This window comes from Myotis yumanensis, unplaced genomic scaffold, assembly GCF_028538775.1.
Source record: "Myotis yumanensis isolate MYYU_CA2020_CCGP unplaced genomic scaffold, mMyoYum1.0.hap1 SCAF_11, whole genome shotgun sequence".
Lineage (NCBI taxonomy): Eukaryota > Metazoa > Chordata > Mammalia > Chiroptera > Vespertilionidae > Myotis > Myotis yumanensis.
In genome coordinates this window covers 25,008,947-25,020,734 of record NW_027223762.1, presented here as the reverse complement: position 1 = coordinate 25,020,734, position 11,788 = coordinate 25,008,947, and the positions used below count along the sequence as shown (strand labels likewise).

Below are 11,788 nucleotides of genomic sequence, written 5' to 3'. Positions count from 1 at the left end.
GGGGCGGAGCGGACCTGCCCGACCTGGCGGCCCCGCCTCCCGGCGCCGGTCGGGGCTGCTCACCTCTGCCCGTCGGTCTCCGCGGTGAGTCACCGCCCCGAGCGCGGGGGCGGGGAGGAAGCGGGCTCCCCTCCCCCACCTCCCGCGCGGTCTTGGGGCGCCACCCTCTCCAGGTGCGCACCCTGCCCCGCCGCCACCTGGTGCTTTCTGCGGTGGCAGGTGGGAGCGGGGAGGGCGATGGGCTGCGGCTGGGTAGGGACCCTTGGTGGCCACAGAAGGGGGTTTGAAAATAATGCAGCTTCTTTTATCGGAGAGAGCACGACTCTGAAACCTTCAAGAAATGGGGCCTGGAAGAGCGAGTGAGGCGGCGAGGAAGAGGAACTTGGAAGATAAAAGGAACACTAAGAGAAGCGGAGAGCCATCGAACCACAAAAAAAAAAAACAAAACCCACCAAACTTTGAGTTAGACCCGTCAGTTTAATTGTACTCCTTTGAATCTAGAGAGAAAAAGAACCTCCCTGGCTTGTGGGGGATGACAAGTTCGTATGTTCTTTCCCCTTCTTTAGCCCTTGGAGATGTAAGAAAACTTGTTCCCATTGAGCCAAATGCTGGAAACTGAGATCACTCCGGGTTTGATTAATATTAGAGAACAATATTGATGAGTGTTTTGAAAACATGGGGAAAGAGAAACACTGGATAATAATTTCTCACTGCAATGACTTCAAATTAAACATTAGTCTTTTTTCTTTTTTTAAATATCTTTTATTGATTTTCCACAGAGAGGAAGGGAGAGGGACAGAGAGCCAGAAACATCGATGAGAGAGAAACACTGATCAGCTGCCTCCCGCACACTCCCCACCGGAGACGTGCCCGCAACCAAGGTACATGCCCTTGACCGGAATCGAACCCGGGACCCTTGAGTCCGCAGGCCGACGCTCTGTCCACTGAGCCAAACCAGTTAGGGCAAACATTAGTCTTAAAAGAATTGTAATTCAATGACAAAATATGGTCTTTAATTTTTTTGTTAGCGGAAATATCATTATAATCTGTTTTTCTTTATTTGTTTTTTAATCTTTATAAGACTTTATTTGAGCCCAAACTGAATAATTGTTGGAAAGCAAAATCTCAAATGTTTCCCAATCTGTTTTTAAAAGGCTTTTTTTTTTCCTGCATAAGAAAATTTTGGAGTAAGAATTCAAAAGAGGAAAGGTGAAAACCCAATTTTAAGATTCATGCCCTGACCTGTTTGGCTCAGTGGATGGAGCGTCGGCCTGCGGACTGAAGGGTCCCAGGTTCGATACCAGTCAAGGGCATGTACCTTGGTTGTGGGCACATCCCCAGTGGGGGGTATGCAGGAGGCAGCTGATTGATGTTTCTCTCTTATCGATGTTTCTAACTCTCTATCTCTCTCCCTTCTTCTCCGTAAAAAATCAATAAAATATATATTTAAAAAAAAAAAGATTCAGCTAATTTTTATAAGTATGTATCCTGTAAAAAATTATGCTTTTATTGAGTGACATTTAAGTGTGTTGTACTCTCTTATTGAAAATTGATTAATGTAAATAATCACATTGTTACAGTAAATAGCTGTATAATTTGAATTTTACTTGAACATTTAATGATCTATCTACTTGATTATTTTTTTTAAATATTTTTAAAATTGACTTAGAGAGGAAGAGAGAGAGAGAGAAACATCGACTTGTTGTTTCCCCCATTCATTCATTCATTGGTTGATTCCTATAAGAACACTGACCAAGGATGGAGCCTGTAACCTTGGAGTATCAGGATGTATTGGGAGGTCTCTCTACCCAACTGACCTACCTGGCCAGGGTTTACTTGATGATTGAAGTCTTAAGAAAATCCTATCACTGTTTTAAATCTGTAAATCTGAGTTGCTAGACCTAGTTTTGGAACTTTGTGATCTGCTCAACAACTTGAAGTTAAAAGAATAGTACTATCAAATCAGGAACAAGTTAACCAGATTTTTGTTTTCTTCTTCATTTCAGGAAGTTGCCTACAGCCAGCCTCCAAACTAGACATACTGTACTTTTAACAAGAACAATCTAACTGGTTATTGTGGCTTTACTTGCAAAATGTTACATTGCCAGGTCTTAATCTGTTACCTAATCAAGCTGACAGCTGTTTATAAATTGGTCATTGCAGTAAAGTGAATTGAGTAAACATGATTATTAAATAAATGACAAATACCACACTAAGTTCTGACTCATAATATCTGAGCATACATCTAAGGTATTTATTTTTATAGCTCACTAACACCTCAATTTGTCACTCACTGCTCAAAATTACTCTCATTTAAAAAATATATTTTTATTGATTTCAGAGAGGAAGAGAGAAGGAGAGAGAGATAGAGACATCAATGAGAGAGAATCATCGGTTGGCTGCTTCCTGCACGCCCCACTCTGGGGATTGATCCTGAAACCTGGGCATGTGCCCTGACCAGGAATCAAACTGTGACCTCCTGGTTCATAGGACAATGCTCAATCATTGAGCCACACCAGCCAGGCAAAGTACTCTCATTTTATGCTATGATTGTGAATCTTGTGTAGTTACAGTGCTATATTTAAGAATATTTCTCAATATTTTGTAAGATTTCATATCCAAGTATATCTACTAAATTTTATAGATATTGCTTTTTAATTTTGACAAGAGTCAATTGACAGATAATATTTGACTGAGAAAGAAATATGACATGCTCTGGCCGGTGTTGCTCAGTGGTTAGAGTGTCAGCCCACACACTGGAGGGTTGTGGGTACCATTCTAGGTCAAGGGCATGTAACTGAGTTGCAAGTTTGTTCCCTGCCCCAGTTAAGGCATTTGGATCCAACCAATTGGTGTGTCTCACATGGATCTTTCTCTCTCTCTTTCTTCCCCCTCTCTCCCATCCACTCTGTCTAAAAATCAATGGGAAAAATACCCTTGGGTGAGTATTAACAAAGAAATATGATAAGATTAAAAACTATATCGAAGTATTTTTTGAATTTTCAAGTAATTTTTTATTTTTTAACTAGAGGCCCCACGCGTGAAATCATGCGAGACTCAGACCCGCCACGCCTCAAGACCCATCAATGCTCCTCCTGGTGACTGGTCGTTTGGTCATTACGGCCACTGGCCTTTTATAATATAGATTATAGTTGCCATACAATATATTAGTTTTGGGTGTACAACCCAGTGGTTAGACATTTATATAACTTACAAAGGGATCACCCTGATAAATCTAGTACCCATCTGACACTATACAGACTTATTACAATATTATTGATTTTATTTCCTATGCTGTACTTTACATCCCTGCTGGGGTCCAATCCCAGCGGGTCCAGGGGTCCCCAAAGGTGTGGACGGAGTCGGCGAAGAAGGAATGACACGAAGACAGCCTTCAGTTGATCAGCAGCCTAGTCAGGACCTATAGCCAGGATCTCCAGCCAAAGTTCTGGCCGGAGTTCTGGTTAGGAACTGATGAGGATCTGATGTTTATTGTCTTGTTACATCCATATTTATACCAGCCAATTTTAATCCTGTCAATTTCTATTACAAAGGTTAGGGCGTTTCTTATCTCCATTCTAGGGAGTAAAGATTATGTAGCTTAACTACCCGCCTGGCACTTAATTAAGGGGTTGTATCCCCTCCCTAACCTCAGGGAAAGATCCCCACCTGGGGAAACAACCTTTCTCAGAGAGGTGACCTTGGTTAAAACACATGGCGCTAAAGAGAGCAAACATATTAAGAACAATATGCTATATATGCCAGGTCCCTTGAAACATATGCTGTGCAGATGTTTCTTTCCTGCAGCGACTGTGTCAAGCAGCAAGGATGGACCGGCTCCCGGCACATCCCCATGACTATTCTGTAACTACCAATTTGTACTTAATCTTTTCACCTTTTCACCCATCTTCCCAACCCCCCTCCCATCTGGCAACTGTCAAAATGTTCTCTGTATCAATGAGTCTGTTTCTGTTCTGCTTGTTTATTTTATTTTTTAGATTCCACATTTAAGTGACATCATATGGCATTTGTCTTTCTCTGTCTGACTTATTTCACTCATCACAATAACGTCCAAGTCACTGGTTTTCAACCAGTGTGCCACCGCACACAACTGTGTGCTGCAAAAAGTTATAAAACATGCAGGGGCACTGACCTCTCTTCCATTATACTGTCAAATAAAAAAAGAGAAAGACAATAGCCAACACAGTAGTTGTCTAGTGTAAATGCCCTGTCTTGAACCATAAATATATAGGTCATAAATATACAGGTCATATAGAGTTGCATCTTATTGGTCATGTTGCATAATAAGGTTGTGCCTGATTGGTTAATTCTTGGTACCAGAAATTCTTATATACAAGTATAGGCACTTGATTTTTTAAAAACTCACTTTGGAGTAAAAAAAAAGTTGTTAATCACTATTGGTTTTTTTTAAAAATATATTTCTTTAATGACTTCAGAGAGGAAGGGAGAAGGACAGAGAGATGGAAACATCAATGATGAGAGAGAATCATTGATTGGCTGCCTCTTGTACACCCCCCACTGGGGAATGAGCCCGCAACCCAGGCATGTGCCCTTGGCCAGAATCAACCAGGGACCCCTCAGTCCGCAGGCTGACGCTCTATCCACTGAGCCAAGCCGGCTAGGGCTGCATGAACTTTTTAATAAACCTTTCACTTGAATATTATTTTTATGGAGTTTCCAAGAACCTTGAGTAACATATGTACTACTTCTTTAACCATTCATCTACTGATGGACACTTAGGTTGCTTCCATATCATGGCTATTATAAATAATGCTGCGCCAAAACCGGTTTGGCTCAGTGGATAGAGCATCAGCCTGCGGACTGAAAGGGTCCCAGGTTTGATTCCGGTCAAGGGCATGTACCTTGGTTGCGGGCACATCCTCAGTAGGAGATGTGCAGGAGGCAGCTGATCGATGTTTCTCTCTCATCGATGTTTCTGGCTCTCTATCCCTCTCTCTTCCTCTCTGTAAAAAAAATAAAAATTAAAAATAAATTTTTCATTTTAAAGATAAGACCAAAATGAAAACTACTGAACTTATACTTTTCAACTGGAAAGAATAAAAGAATAGCTATAATTTTAAAATAGCTTCAATAAAGCAAATATTATTCTTTTTTTTTTTTTTTTTGCAAGAACAGTGTTTATAAGATAAACAAATAGCAAATGTACATTCAGCCTTGGCTTCCACTAACCCCAGCCTTGGTTCAGGAAGGTCATCATCCAACAGGGAGTTAGAAGAGTCAAGGGATGCAATGTCAACAGTCTCTGTTTCAGAGCAAGGTCCTACTGTCAAATGACCCTCCATACTTCCTCAAAGGCTGTGGTAAGTTTTGCACAGGTTAGAACAGCAGAAAGGGGGTAGTTGCTGATGGACACCATCTTCTCTGTATACTCCACATTGAGCTTGCCATGGACAAAGGCCCTCACCACAAAAACAATAGGTCGCTGCTGGGGACCAACTCTCGCACATCACTGACAACTGGGATGGAAAAAGAAGTGCCAATTTTCATACATCCAACTGGGAAGTGATCTGACACTGGATTTTTAATTACCTTCAAGAGCTTCTGGGGGCCATCAGCTGCTCGAACACTGAGTTTGTGTAAAAGCTGAACCATGAGGCCACAAAAGCGGTCAAAGGTTCTGGGAATTCGAGTCTGGGGGTTCACTTCAATCAGCACATTCTTCTGTGCATGGATATAAACCTGCAACAAGCCAGCTCGGTTCAGGGGACTGTCCATCAGCATCAGTAAACTCTAGTGAGCTATGTCTGGTCTCACTTCCCCCCGATCCTGTCCATTCTTCAACAACATAGACTTGTGCTTGTCACAGTTTAGTAGTTTGTATGTCTTCCCTGCCATTTTAAAAGCAGGCGCTTGGAAATGGCGAGGGCTTGCTGCCTGGCGCTACCGAGGTCTCCCCGCAAATATTCTTAGTGAGGGCTGAGCCCCTTGCACGAATTTTGTGCATCAGGCCTCTAGTGTGTGTGTGTGTGTGTGTGTGTGTGTGTGTGTGTGTGTGTGTATCCCTTCCTCTTCCTCTAAACATCAATAAAAGAGTTATTGCCTTAAATAATAGCATATTGGCCGAAACCGGTTTGGCTCAGTGGATAGAGCATCGGCCTGCGGACTGGAAGGTTCCAGGTTTGATTCCGGTCAAGGGCATGTACCTGGGTTGTAGGCACATCCCCAGTAGGAGATGTGCAGGAGGCAGCTGGTCGATGTTTCTCTCTCATCGATATTTCTTTTTTTTTTTTTAATATATTTCTTTATTGATTTCAGAGAGGAAGGGAGAAGGAGAGATAGAAACATCAATGATGAGAGAGAATCATTGATTGGCTGCCTCCTGCCCCACTAGGGAACGAGCCTGCAACCCAGGCATGTGCCCTTGGCCGGAATCGAACCCGGGACCTCTCAGTCCGAAGGCTGACGCTCCATCCACTGAGCCAAGCTGGCTAGGGCATGTTTCTAACTATCTCTCTCTCCCTTCCTCTCTGTAAAAAAATCAATCAAATATTTAAAAAAAAAATAATAGCATATTGTACCTTGATTTCAGCATCATATTTGACCTAATTTAATACTGCAAAAGATAAGATAGAAAAATGGACTGTACACAAAATATGCTAGAATAACAGAAAGGCAGTCAGTGGGACTAGTATTTAGTGATTGAAAAAGGAAGGGCTTGAGGACTTTAAAGGAGCTGTATGTTTAGAAGAAGGAAAGTAAAGAAATAGTTTGGAAATGGCAAGCAGGACATTTACTACACCCCCTGGCCCTGGGGTGCATGGGATATGAGGGGAAAAGTAAAACCAGTTTCTACCTGAGAGGACTGCTCAGAAGATGTGGTGATTAGGGCAACCAGGTTCATTTACTTCCAGGAGGTGGCAGGAATGTTCAAAGAGGAGGGGTCTACCACAACCTTTGAGGGTGACAGATTTGGAGTTGCAAAGGGTACAGTGGAAGAGTTTGGGGAGGCTGGGAGGGGGCGTTTCAGACCAGGTCAGGAACTCAAGGGTACTGGGATGAGTATACAATGTTGACGGCTTAGTTTTTAAAAAATATATCTTTATTGATTTCAGAGAGGGAGAGAGAGATAGAAACATCAATGATGAGAGAGAATCATTGATTGGCTGCCTCCTGCAGGCCCCACCTGGAGATCAAGCCCTGCAACCTGGGCATATTGCCCTGAGGGGAAATCGAACTGTGACCTCCTGGTTCACAGGTCAATGTTCAACCATTGAGCTACACCGGCTGGGCTTGATGGCTTGTTCTGGCAGTGACCGAGGTTAATAGGAATACGAGGCACGTTAGGATTAGCCTGACAGGCTCTTGGAGAGAGATGGGGCATGAACCCGAGCTGTGTGGGTTTTGAATAGTCAGCAGGAAGGTCCAGGAGCTCCAGGCTGACTGCTCTCCCCGCGGAGTGCAGTGGTGGTGGCCGACTTTGTAGAAAGGGATGGAAGTGCTTTCTCTGGGAGGATATGGTAAAATAGGGGCTACGGGTAGCCAATCATAGCTTAATGACTGCCTGAATAGTTGAGTCGTGATCACTAATAAGCATTTCTTGGGCACCTACTTTGTGTATGACTTAACCATTCAACACTGTAAAAAGAATATTGTTCTTCGAGCCAGCCGAGAGAGGAACCAGTTTACTCCAGAAGTTGTGTCCTGGCTTGGACAGAAGGAAATAGAATGTGCAGACAGAGATGAACCTTAACCTTTGCCTTATCAGGATCGGAGAGAGGGGTGGGGTCCTTATGATGGGTCATTTACAGTGTACGCCACAGCTCTGATAAAACCTGAGAGCTGTATTCCATGTTCTTGTTTAATGACTTTTCTGAAGCAACCAATTGGGCTACAGTAACTGTGAGGAAGTTCCCTCTCCTGGCAAGTGGACAGAGTCTAACAAGACTGTTTTCCTGGGTTATGTTGCTGGCTGGGAATTATTGCATTGGTGGCTTGCAAGGCAAGATAAAGAAACAAAGGACAACTACGAGCTTACATTATCTGTATGTCTCAATAGGGATGACTGAGATGTCTCTAGAAAATCAGTGTATGATAAGAATAAACTAAATGTTACAAACATAATGTCATCGGTACTCTTAGGATGAGTGAGTTATCGTGGCAGAGTCCAGCTGAGCCAGGCACAACACACATTAATGTATACAATACTGACTCAGAATCTACCCAACCTGATGATGTTCCTGGAGTCTGGGCTGTCCCGTCCTAGTACTACTAAGAATCAACAGTCGTTGAGGTTTGAGTGAATAAGAGAGAGAGTAATTGCTGTGAATTGGTAGAAGGAACTGAAAGAAGAAGGAAATAAAGAATGTGGATTAAGGAAGGTGGGGAGGGAGGATGTCTTTGTTGGTTCCCTGTCTGTGAAAAACTGAAGGGGGACTTCCAGGAGTCTGTAGGGAAGTCTTGTGAACTGAAAAAGCAACGACCACATTTCCATTTCTGTGCAGGCCTTATTAGGTGAACAAGCAGCAGATTAGAATAGTGGGGGGTAGTGGTGATGATGATGATGACAGAAAGTCCTATAGAAAGCAAATCTGCCCTGACCCGATAGCTCAGTTGATTTAAGCATCATCCTGATACACTGAGATTGCGGGTTCAATCCCTGGTTATGGCACATACAATGAGTGCATAAATAAGTGGAACAGCAAATTAATGTTTCCCTCTCTCTCTCTAAAATAATAATGATAATAATAATAATAAATAATAAAGCAAAGAAGGCAAATCTGTGGTTAGCATTTTCTCCATTACCTATAGCTGACAGAACTTGCTGAAATACTGCTAGCAGCTAATGAGTGGTGAGTTGAGTCACACAGTTGGGGCACTTTAGGGACCAAGTTTCTATCTCTAATTTGGTCAAAGGGACAGCCCCTGCCCCCCCCCCCCCCCCCCCAAATAGCATGTGGAGCTAAATGCTACAAATAGCTCAAAGAATATCTCAGATTGGTGAAGGATTAGTGAACCATCTTGACATGAGGACACTTTGTGTCTATCCTTAGGTACAAAAGGCTTTGTAGGAAAAAATAGAGGGTCTGTTGAATGGAGATAGCCAACCAGTGAAATTGTGTCAACATAGATTAGGACACAGGCATAATTTAGCTTTTCACCCCAACTGGCCCACTCCTGTAGAAATAGTCTGTGCATAAACTGATTTAAAAATTTGTATTTTTCAATTACAATTGACATTCAATATTATTTTGTATTAGTTTCAGGTAAAGGCATAGTGATTAGACAATCATAGATTTTACAAAGTGATCCCCCTGGTAGTATTTCAAACAATCCACCTGGCACCATATGCAGTTATTACAATATTATTGACTATGTTACTTATGCTGTATCTTACATCCCTGTGACTATTTTGTTACTGCCAATGTAAATTTATTTGATGCATGTTGTTGGGCATAAAATGGGGACAAAAATGTGAAAGCTGGCCTATGAATAAGCCTTAAAGGGGTCCAAAATTAGCTAAAGAGAATGGTATTTCAGGACTAATTGGTGGGGAGAGAAGATAAAAATCATTCAATTTTAATAAAAAATCAAACTTTGAGGCTTTACCCTAGTCCTGTGGAGATTCATTCACAAGAAAGGGTTCTTCGGGTTCTCGGTCTCCATACATTCCCTTGAGGTGTTTCTAGCTTCAGTAGTGAGACAGATACTCGCATGGATAGCTCCAGTCCATAGGATCAATAGAATCAGGGTTAGTCTGGCTCCCATCCAGTTGTAGATCATTGGGAATGTTAATGAAACAGACTGCTCTCTTTTTTTTGCAGCTTAACTTTTAGACTCTTCTTACTCTTGAGGGGTTTCAGAGCCGTATTGGGCTACTGGTCTGAAATCTTCCTCAGTAGTTAGTTAATTCAGCTGATCATTTAGAAAGGAAGAAAAGGAGAAAATGAACACTTGGTAAGCATTCACAAGGTGCTTTCTTTACATTGTCTTCACATATTATTTCCATTTTACAAATTAGGGAACTGGTTAGGCCAGCGATTTTCAACCAGTTGCTGCAAGAGGCATATTGGTGTGCCAAAAGAATTTTTTAAACATGCAATACCTGACTATTTAGTCAGAGACACTGACCTCTTTTCCCTTAGATTGTCAAATTAAAAAAAAAAAAAAAAACGATAGCAGCCAACACAACAATAGCCATCTGGTGTGAATGGATAAAATTATACCTATTTTTTATACCTTTTTTTTTGTCAGAGTGGCAAAAACTATATTTTTGGTGTGCCAGAGAATTTTAATAATTAGTTTATGTGTACCATGAGATGAAAAAGATTGGAAATCACTGGAGTAGGCAAAGTTAGGCAATGTCCAAGATCCCATTGGTGAATGGAGGTACTAAGGTATGTTTGACTTCAAAACCTAAATTCTTTCCCCACACTGTGTAGCTGCAGGGCTATCATCTCTAAATTTTATGTCTTAACAGTCAAAACTTAGAGAGGTGTTTATTTGTGTATCAGATGAGCTCTGGCACTTAATAACTTCCCATTGATTCCCAAAGGAACTTGTAGTGAGGTGCTCATCTTTATGGGGGCCTTTATTCTTTGAAATGTGGTGTCATACTTCCTATCTGAAAGGCTATAAAATATTTCGTACTTTGCTCGCTTCTTATAAAAACGCCCATAAGAATGAGAGTAATAAACTAGCCAAGCCCTTATAATCTCAGGGACCTTCCCTGCCTGCTTCCTGCTGGGTGTTGGTGGAGGACAGAGAACCCTGCCTGGTGGCCATGAACTCCCCCACTTGCTTTGGTTTGCTGCTGATTTCTGATTCTTACCCATCACACTAGCAAGCAATTTATAGAAACAAAGCCTGGAATTATATACACAGAGGCACTTGGGCATATCTATATCACATGCGGGCATAGGTATGTTTATGTACAGATTACTCAGAATTCAGAAGCTGTATTGGTTGTGAGTCAAGGGCCACACCACATCAACCCATGCCCCCATGATTTAGGGGGGTGATTCCAGATGAGAACTTGACATAATAAAGTCCTCTACCAGTACTTACCCCAGAAATTGTTTCTTTTTGCTCCCCTACTTTGGTCTTCCTTGCAATTGCAAAGAGATTAGCAGTTATTTCTGAATGTAGAACAGACTGCAAAGAGCACTGGATTATCTCCTAGTCACCACGCAGACAATGCTCTCAGTGTAGCATTGGTTAGATGGGAATTCATTCATACCCAACAGCGCTGGGTTAACTTGTGAAGGCTCTATGTTACAGAGCAATTCTGGCTGTACTGAGATACACGCTAACCCAGTTAGGCATTCCTCTACTCCACCCCACAGGTGCCCAGCCCAGTGGACTTTGGCTTCATGCTCCACCCCTCATCTGTCACAGCTATCACTGGGGTGCTGCTCTACCTAATCCACACCCCAAAGTGGGACCCTAGGTTCTCTGGCTCTTTCCCTGGACCCAATCCTAGGTTCAAACTCTCTGCTAGGAAACTATTAAAGACCATCTGCTAGTGAGGGATACCTCCCAGGTTAGATATTTACATTATAATGCAGGCCTTCTGGAGACAATGTTTATCCAAAAGAGCCAAGTGATGGTGGGAATCTTAGGCACAGAAGCATGTCATAGAGAGATGTGTTTGAGGCAGTAGAGTCAAATCATTCCACTGGAGCTCAGGGCTGACATGAAATTAACTTCTGCCTTCTTTACTTAATACATATTTACTAAGCACTTAGTTACTTAAGTTACTCAACTCTGTACTAAGCATCAGTGGTGGCCAGGAAGTAAAAGGCATAGG

The 11,788-nt window shown here is 42.2% G+C and overlaps 1 pseudogene; it reads right to left on the bottom strand.

Annotated features, from left to right (window-relative positions):
* Positions 1-5,235: 5,235 nt before the first annotated feature.
* On the bottom strand, positions 5,236-5,877 carry LOC139019630 (ribosomal RNA small subunit methyltransferase NEP1 pseudogene; annotated as a pseudogene).
* Between the last annotated feature and the right edge of the window lie 5,911 nt (positions 5,878-11,788).